The following is a 9,594-nucleotide window of genomic DNA, read 5'->3' on the forward strand; positions in this document are numbered from 1 at the left end:
TTACTTGGGAGGCTGAGGCAGCAAGATCCCAAGTTGGAGGCCAGCCTGGGCAATTTAGCCAGACTCTTGTCTCAAAAATTGATTATAGTTCAGTGGTCTGTTCCTGCTTAGCATATGAGGCTCTCACTTCAGTCCCCAGTACCACACAGTGGAGGTGGAGGCAGATTAAGAGGAGGATTGATATTAGAAAGGTCCCAAAAGGTTTGGGTGTTGGTTTACACCACCTGGGGAGGAGTTGTACCCTACTTTGCCTGGGCACCAGAGGTCCCCCTCTTGGCAAATGTAGCGGGGAAACTCAGCGTTGACATTGGAGGCTTGTCCTGTGCTTACCTGGGTATGCTTTTCTTCAGTTATCAGAGTGCTTGCTTCTATTTGATCTTTTGCTTCTATTTGATCTTTAATTTCTAAGGAGTTTTAGTCCAATTTCTGCTGTGCAAATGTTTAAGCTCTAAGACCAAACTGAGCACAGTGGTACACACTTAAAATTCCATTGACTCAGGAGTCCGAGGTGGGATCCCTTAAACACAGGAGTTCAAGGCCAGCCTGGGCAACATAGCAGTGCCCCACCTACACCCACACACTCTTCTCTAAGCCTTGAATTCTTCAAATCCACCCCCTCCAATGGGCCTCCAGCATACTAGATAAAGTGTTCCACCACTGAGCTACACCCCTGCTCTCAGTTCTTCAAATTTTAAGTAAAAGGGGAAGATGATTGGGGGCAGGGGTTCTCCTATACCTAAGTTTTATTTTTTTTACATTACTGTAGATTAAACCCAGGGTCTTGGCACATGGTAGGCAGATGCTCTGCCACTGAACTACACCTGCAGTCTTTTGAGATAGGATCTCACAGTTACCTAGACTGGCCTCAAACCTGTGATTTTCTTGCCTCAGATTCCCAAGTAGTTGGCTGTATAGGTGAGTACCACCATGCCTAGCTGAGTTTTATGTTAGTAATTCTAAGTGCTCTTGGTCTTCCACACCTAAAATAAATTTTTCAGGAGGACAAGGACTGTTCTTTCTTTAGTAGTCACCTAACTTACATAGTGAGGTCAATGTTCTATACACAGTGCTTAGTTGGAATGAGTGATTGTTAGATAAACAATTTTTCCTACTTTTCTGTACTTTTTTTAAAAAAAATTTTAATTTTTTGTCTCACTAAGTTCCTGAGGCTAACCTCCAACTTAGAATCCTCCTACCTCAGCCTCCTCAGTCACTGGTCACTGGGTCTGTAAGTCTTGTAAACAAAGGTTATCAAAATGCTTGGAAAGCAACTGAAGGCTTAAATTCTCTAGTGATAGAATTGGGTCCTGCAGTGTTTAAACATTTTAATTGAAGGATGTAGCTCAGTGGTAGAATGCATACAAGGCCCCGTGTTCAATCCACATTACTAAAAAAAAAAAAATTAGCTAAGTTCATATATTTATTTCAATACTGGGGATCAAACCCAGGGCTTGTGCATGCTAGGTGAATGCTATACCACTCATCTACACCCCCAGCTGGTTCTCTTTATTTAAAACAAAATATTCCTGAAATAAAAGTTTGGCTTTCTGAGTGGCATCAGGATGTGCGACATTTCCTGTTGTCCACATATTAACAATTCATTTCTACTTTTATAGTAAAACATCAAGGGTTCTCTTTTGCTGAATTTGATTCAGCATAGCCAAGAAATGTTCCCTCTTTGGTATTTGATTAAGGTTGCTAGGTTACAAATGTGTCCCTCTGTGGATGGGTATAAACTTCCCTGGGACTTATTCTCATTTGCCTCCGCTAAGAGCAGGCATTTAGGGCCTAAGTTTCCTCGTGACAGCTCTCCTTGGAGAGTTCCTAAGAGGGAACTCTTCACTTTGAGAACCTACTAGTATGTCCACTTCACTGACCAAAATGTAGTGAGGAGCCCAGTGTGGCTAATTAGCCATTAGCTGAAAACGAAGTCTTCGTATTGGTCAGATCTTGACTGGTTGAGGGAGTTTCCTGGGAAGACTGTTGAAGAAAATAAAGAGAATGAAAGACTAGGCTTGGTGGCACATTAGTGTAATCCCAGTGACTCAGGAGACTGAGGCAGGAGATTGACAGGGTCTAAATTGCTGAGGCTGGTCTCAAGTTAGCCATCCTCCTACCTCAGCCTCCTCAGTCGCTAGAATTACAGGTGTATGCACCGTGCCTGGCTTTGCGCAGTTGTTTATAACATGCACTCTGTGCTAATGATTTTCGTACCACTAACCCTAACCTGACCTTTCACATATTTCTGCCTGGTTGTCTCAAGCGTGTCCCAGTGGATTTTGTCACTTCTACTGTTGTCTTCAGTGTACTGTCGAATTTAATTTTGCCATCCTCTAAATAGTTACCCAGCTTGGACGCCACCTATCATCTCAGGCTGCTCATTGTAATCCACACCTAGTGTGTTACCGTATCCTGCAACTTCATCTCTTAAATCCTGGATCTCCTCTCCCATTTGTTCCTGCCAAATCTCCTGTGAATAATGAGGGTAACTTTCTAACTGGTCCCCCTGCCGCAGGCCTGCTCTCCTTCCATCCCTAGCGGCCAGAGATCTCTCACCCTCCTCGAGCATTCTAGGGAGTCCCCTCATCCACAGGATTGAGTCCAGTTTCATCAGAAAGGACAGAAGTCTTCTCTGGTCCGAGCTTGCCCCTCAGCCCCATTTTATATTCTAGGAAACAAGAACCTGCAAGCTTCTGTTTTTGCACAAGCCATTCCTCTGCCCCCAGCACCCTTTCCAACTTATTTTATGTGACTTCTTTTGTCAAAACTCAGCTCAGTCACTCACTGCCATTTCTTGGAAACTTCCAGACCCTTCTGTAAGTTCAATAAGTGTCTCTCTGGGTTCCCATGGCCTTGGCTCCTATGGCATCCTCCGTCCTGGTATTTGCCACATTCTATTGGAGTTCCTTTCTTTTTTTTCAACTTTATTTTATTTAGCTCTGTATGTGGTGCTGAGGATCGAACCCAGCGCCTCATGCATGTTAGGCGAGCGCTCCACCACTGAGCCACAACCCCAGCCCTGGAGTTCCTTATTTAAGTAACTTGTACTCCATGCCAGGCACTATTTTCATTACTAGAGATTAAACCCAGCAGCGTGCTACCACTGAGCCACATCCCCAGCCCTTTTTATTTTGTGTTTTGAGAAGGACCTCCTGAGTTGCTTAGGGCCTCACTAGTTGCCAAGGCTGGCTTTGAACTTGAGATGCTCCTGCGTCAGCCTCCCAATTAGCTAGGATTGCACGTGTGCCACCATGCCCAGCTCTTCCAGTCAGTTTTATCTTAGCACAAAACAAGGCCCCAGTCCCCACTGTCCTCTAAGCACATAGACCAGAGTGAGAAGGCCTCCCTTGCTTCCGCGTGTCACCTGCAATGGTGCAGCCTGGTGGGTGTTGGTGTACATGCGTGGGTCTGCTAACTGGACCCAACAGGCGCGGGGGTCTGAACCGGGAATTGGAGATGATGAGAGTGGGTGAGAAGGAGCCAGGCTTTGCAGCGGGCCCCAGTGAGACAGTGCTGGTGTCCAGCTGAGTGCTGTGGCTGCCTCCTGCAGCTTCTGTCAGGCCCCAAGGCCTTCCCATCAGCATGTGCCCAGCCTGCTCCTGAGAGTTGTATTTTGGGAGTGTGTGCAGAAGAGTACTTGAATTGCTACTTGTGGAGTCAGGGAGTTCTCTTTAGCATCTTCCTCAGCACCTAGGGAAAACCCATTGCAAAAAAGGCCCAGTCAAATCCTCAGGTGTACATGAACATCAGGATTTGGGAAGAATTCGTGCCAGACACGGTGATACATGTGGCTACTCAGGAGGCTGAGGCCGGAGGAGTGCAATTTGGAGGCCAGCCTCAGCAATTTAGCAGTTTAATGGGACCCTGTCTCAAAAAACAAAAAGGACTGGGGATGTAGCTCAGTGGTGAAGCGCCACTGGGTTCAATCCTCAGTACCCAATAAATAAACAAACAAAAATAAAAAGGGTTGAGGATGCGACTCAGTGATAGAATACTTCTGGGTTCAATCTCCAGTACCATCACCCAAAAAAAAAAAAAATAGCACAGTTGGAGGAACTGTCATGTATCCTTTACCCATTTCTTGATTGACTTTTTACCCCACGCTTTATCGTTTTCTGCACATCATGCATGCAATTGCATGAACGTATGTTTTTTCACCCTGTACCATTTGAGAGGAAGCTGAAGTCATCATGCCCCTTGCCCCTTTACTCCTAAGCATGTCAAATATATTTACTTCCCAAGGGCAAGAATATCCTCTTCTTTTTTCTGCCCTCGTGGTGCATGCGCTATATTCAGTTCCTCACCATGTCTTCTCACAAGACTTTCGGGATAAGCGTTTTTTGGCCAAGAAACAAAAACAAAATCGTCCCATTCCCCAGTGGATTCTAATGAAAACTGGTAATAAAATCAGGTACAGTTCCAAGAGGAGACATTGGAGGAGAACCAAGCTGGGTCTATAAGGAATTACAGGAAATGGCACACATATTTATGCTGTATCAAGGCTGTGGTTGATCATCTTGTCATGTCTGCACCATCAGGACAGTTGGGAAGAATTAACTGGGAAGGTTGTGGTTGGTTCAGTAATATGTGAAACACTTGAGGAAAAAAAAACAAAGAATATTCCTTCCCATAATCACAGTACAACAATCAAAATCACAAAAGTGAACATTGACACAACACTGTAATCTGGCCATATTTAGATTTATCACTTGGTAGTAATTTTATTTTAGCAGATTTTCTTCTCTGACCAGGATTCGTCCCTTGTATTTAATCGTCAAGTCTCTTTGGTCTCCTACTTAAAACAGCTTCTTGCCTAGTGTGGCAGCACACGCCTAAATCCCAGTGACTCAGGAGGCTGAGGCAGGAGGATCACAAGTTCTAGGCAACCTCAATTTAGGGAGGCCCTAAGCAACTTAGCAATACCATGTCTCAAAATAAAGAATAAAAAGGGCTGGAGATGTGGCTCACTGATTAAGAGGTTCGATCCCTGGCACCATTAAAATAAGTAAAGATTAAAAAAAAATAAAACAGCTTCTTGGGTTTAGTTGTCTCTTTTGATCTCGACATCTTTGAGGAGAGCAGGCCGGTTGTGTGTAGGGATGTTTTCGGTGGGTGCTTGCAGATACTTCCTCCTGCTGCGTTTGGCTCACGTGTTTTGGCAGCACCACCGCAGAAGTGAGCACATCCACTGGGAAGCGCGCAATGGCACCTCAGATGTGTTATCTTTGCTTAAATAGCTGATGTGGTGAAGGAGATGTCCGCCAGGTTCTTACTGGAAACTTACTACTTTTATGGGTATAAATTAAAAACTAAGAAGTTTTCTTCCTTCTTTAGCTCTTCTATTGTGGGCAGTTGTGTGTTTGCACTCATTTTTTTTTTTCAGTACCAGGGATTGAACCCAGGAGGGCTCAACCACCGAGCCACATCCCCAGCCCTTTTTATTTTTTATTTTGAGACAGGGCCTTGATAAACTGCGGAGACTGGCTTTGAACTTGTGATCTTCCTGCCTCAGCCACTGGGATTACTGGTGTGCGCCACCACACCCAGCCTGTCCTATTTTGTTAAATATTCCTCATGACGCTTTTTACCCATGATTCTTTTTGTCTTAGTCTAGCTTTTTAAAATGTTTATCCAGGGGGCTGGGGTTGCAGCTCAGTGGTAGAGCACTTGCCTAGCACATGTGAGGTTCCATCCTCAGCACCACATAAAAATAAATAAAAGGTTGTGTTCATCTATAACTAAAAATATTTTTTAAATCAAAAATAAAATGTTTATCCAGGTCAGCCAGGCGTGGTGGTGCATGGCTATAATCTCAGCAACTCGGGAGGCTCAGGCAGGAGATTTGTAGTTCAAGACCAGCCTCAGAAACTTGGTGAGGCCCTGGCTGGGGATGAGGCTCAATGGTAGAGTGCCCCTGGGTTCAATCCCCAGCACCCAAATAAATGAATAAATGAAAGGAACAGTACAAGAATCCCCCTCGTACCTCTTAGCACCTTTCACCCAACTGTTGACACTGACGTGCATCATTCCCTGTCATCCTATTCTCTCTGCATGTATTTAGACAGTACAGTTTTTGTAGCTATTTGAGAGTAAGTTGGAGACTTCACCACTAAATACTTGTCTTTCCTGGGAACAAGGGCATTTTTAATACTGTCACAGCATAGTTACCAAAGTCTGGACATGAACTCTGCTGCGCCGTTATCTAATCGACCATGCACATTCGAAGGTCCTCGCTTGTCACAGTGTCCTCCTTTCAGAGGCTTTCATAGTGGGGACCCATCCTGGCCTTGCTGGGGAGGGCCTTTGCCCATCCAGCCGACGCACTTCCGTGGGCCTCCCCACATCCACTATCTCCTTGCTCTCGCCTCGGAGCCCAGCTGCCTCCCCACTCCCCTCTGCTTACCTACCTAGCACAGGACCCTGCCTGCCGGGTTGGGCCCCTTCAAGTTGAGGGACACAGGTGGAAAGGGCCCAGCAGTCCCCGCGTTGCCTTGGAGAACCCCATCCTCGGCTGAAGCACATGTTTCTCTGCTCCCCAGCCTTTTCTGTACTCTCCTCTCAGCTCATGGTCTTGCTCCTTATAGAAACAATCAGAAGAGACCTTTGTTTTATACTGGGGATTAAACCCAAGGACTTCACTGAGTTGCATTCCAGCCTTTTTATTTTTTAATACGGTCTTGCTAAGATGCTGAGGCTGGCCTCAAACTTGTGATCCTGCTGCCTCAACCTCTGGAGTCACTGGGATTGTGTGCACCCCTGTGCCCTGCAGAAGTCAATCTTGTCCTCTCACAGTGAGATCTACTTCCCAGCCCATGTCTTCTCACACCCTGATCTGCCGTTCTTCCTGTGGCAGTGAACTTCATTGACTTCTTTGAGGCCAACCCTTCTACTTGATCCTGCCCCCCGCACTGCCCCTGCTTCCTGTTTCCCCCTCTACTCACTCTCATCCATCAGCACACTGTGGCCTCAAAAGCCTTTGAAAAAATGAAACAACTTTCCCTTGATCCCATGAGCTCCCTCCAGCTGCCACCCCAATTTATATGTCCCTTTTCAACATCAGCAAAGTTTTTTTTTTTTGTTTTGTTTTTTTGGTGGGGTGTGTGTGTGTAGGATGGTGGATCAAACTGAGGGCCTGAGGCATGCCTAGGCGAGTGTTCTAACCCTGATCCCCCTTTGTATTTTTTTATTTTGAGACAGGGTCTCTAGAAGTTCTTGAGGCTGGCCTTGAACTTGTGATCTTCCCGCCTCAGCCTCCCATGTAGTTGGGATTACAGCGGTGCACAACCATGCCCGCCAACACTTAAAAGAGCCACTGGCTCATCCCAGCACCTCCGGAGGCTGAGGCAGGAGAATCGAATTCAAAGCCAGCCTCAGCTTAGCAAGGCCCTAAGCATCTTAGTGACACCCTATCTCAAAATAAAAAATACACAGGCAAAGGGCTGGGCGTGTGCCTCAGTGGTAAGCATCCTTGGTTCAGTCCCCAGTGTCAAAAAAAAAAGTCACTGGTGTTTCTTCCTTCAGCACTCCAGGGTGACTTTCCTCCCAGCCCCCACTTCGTCAAAGGCGCCAGCAGCCTCCAGCTTACCCTTCCCACGCAGCACATGCGATGCCCAGCCCCTTCTCCTTGAACCCCTTCTCCCAGCAGCTGCCAGAGCACCTCGCTCCTCTGTGGTTTTCCCACCCTGTGGCTGCTCCTCTTCTTTCTATTTTATTTTTCTGTTTTAATTTTGAGATAGGATCTCCCTAAGTTGCTTAGGGCCTCGCTAAATTGCTGAGGCTGGTCTCGACCTTGCAGTCCTGCCTCAGCCTCCCAAGTTGCTGGGATTACACGTGTGCGACACCTCTTTTCACTTTTCTTACTGCCTCCTAAATTGTTGGAGGGACCTGGAGCTCAATCTTGGTTTCTCATTAAATTCACCACCACAATACCCGGCATTTTCCAAATAGCCCCTAGGGGGCAGCATCACCCCACTGAGAGCCCCTGCGCGGGGCAATCACATCCAGCACCTGGACTTGCCCTGAGCGCCGGTTGAGTTGGTCCGCATTTGCATCTCGGGGCTGATGGCCCCGACAGGTTCCTGCCCAGCTGGATATCACACAGGCCCTCAACTTCGCAGGTCCAGAACAACTCCTCTTCTCCTCATAGTCCCCGTGTCAGTACATGATGCCTTTGTCCACTTGGCTGCCTGGTCAGAAACTTAGGTCTCATCCTGACTCCTCTCCTGTATCACACACGTCCCAACCTCTGTCTTCAAGTCATTTCCCGGCCCAGCTGCTGCTCCCCGCTCCATCACTACCACCAGGCTCCTCCTAGCTGATCTCCCTGCTTCCATTGTGGCCTCTGCCCCCTCATAGTTGAGTCCACACAGGAGTCCGAGTGACAGAGCTGCATGTTTCTGTGCTGGGGGTTGAACCCAGGGCCTCTCACGCATGCTAGGCACGCACTCTACGCCGTGCCACCTCCCCAGCCCTTTCTATATTTTATTTAGAGACAGGATCTCGCTGAGTTGCTTAGGTCTAAGTTGCTGGGGCTTTGAACTTGTGATTCTTCTGCCTCAGCCTCCTGAGCCACTAGGATTACAGGCATGTGCCACCATGCCTGGCTCAGAGTGATACTTCTAAAACATCATTCTCATCACCTTATCTTTCTGTCGACAACCTTCCTGTGGCTTCAGTGAGTACAGGATCCAATCCTGAAGGTCTGACCTGACCTGAGTCCTGGTACCTCTCTGCCCAGAGGATGGGCTGCGCCTCGCCCCCCACCTCCACGTGGCAGTCACGCCAGGCTCACTCCTGCCTCAGGGCCTTTGTACATGCTGTTTCCTCTCCTGGAGTGTCTTCCTCCGGTGTCCTTTACTTCCTTCAGGTGCCACACACATCATCTTGACCTGAGGGTCTATTGCCTGTTCTAAGATAGCCTTTCATACCATCAGATTATTCTTTTTAATCAGCTTCATTGTGTATAAATTTATTCTTATTATCTGTTTTACTTCCTAGAACATCAGTGCCATGAGGGCAGGACTCAGTCTTTCTCATTCGCCATGATATTCTGGAATCATTCCTGGTACATAGCAAACGTGCAATAAATACTTAAATATTTAAAACAGATACGGGGGCTGGGGAGATAGCTCAGTTGGTAGAGTGCTTGCCTCGCAAGCACAAGGCCCTGGGTTCAACCCCCAGCACCGCAAAAAAAAAATAAAATAAAAAAAAAATAAATAAATAAAACAGATACGGACAGGCTGGTGTGCTAAGTGTCAGGCACCTGATCAACTCAGGGCATCGAGGGTGGAATGGGAGCTTGTGGTCTCCATGAAGGGGGGGTTTTCATTGCCTCCTCAAGCTCCAGCCCCTCAGCTCCCACCACACCAGGCCCACCTCAGATGACCTCTCCTTTAGTGGAAGGCCTTCCACAGTCTGCCACCCATTTCTTACACATACTCACACACACTTAGGAGATTGTCTCATGTTCTATTCTATGCACAAATCTCTGTCACTGGGCTTTGCTATTTGATAGCATAATTATTTTCATTTTTGGAAACATCTTTTTTGGGACACAATTTCACCCACTTAGGGTGAAAAAATAAAAAGAAA

General features: G+C 46.9%; 1 pseudogene; it reads left to right on the forward strand.

The window, feature by feature from the left end:
• Positions 1-4,305: 4,305 nt before the first annotated feature.
• Positions 4,306-4,558, forward strand: LOC124966296 (60S ribosomal protein L39-like; annotated as a pseudogene).
• The last annotated feature ends 5,036 nt before the right edge of the window (positions 4,559-9,594 follow it).

Source organism: Sciurus carolinensis, chromosome 1, assembly GCF_902686445.1.
Source record: "Sciurus carolinensis chromosome 1, mSciCar1.2, whole genome shotgun sequence".
Classification (NCBI taxonomy): Eukaryota; Metazoa; Chordata; class Mammalia; order Rodentia; family Sciuridae; genus Sciurus; species Sciurus carolinensis.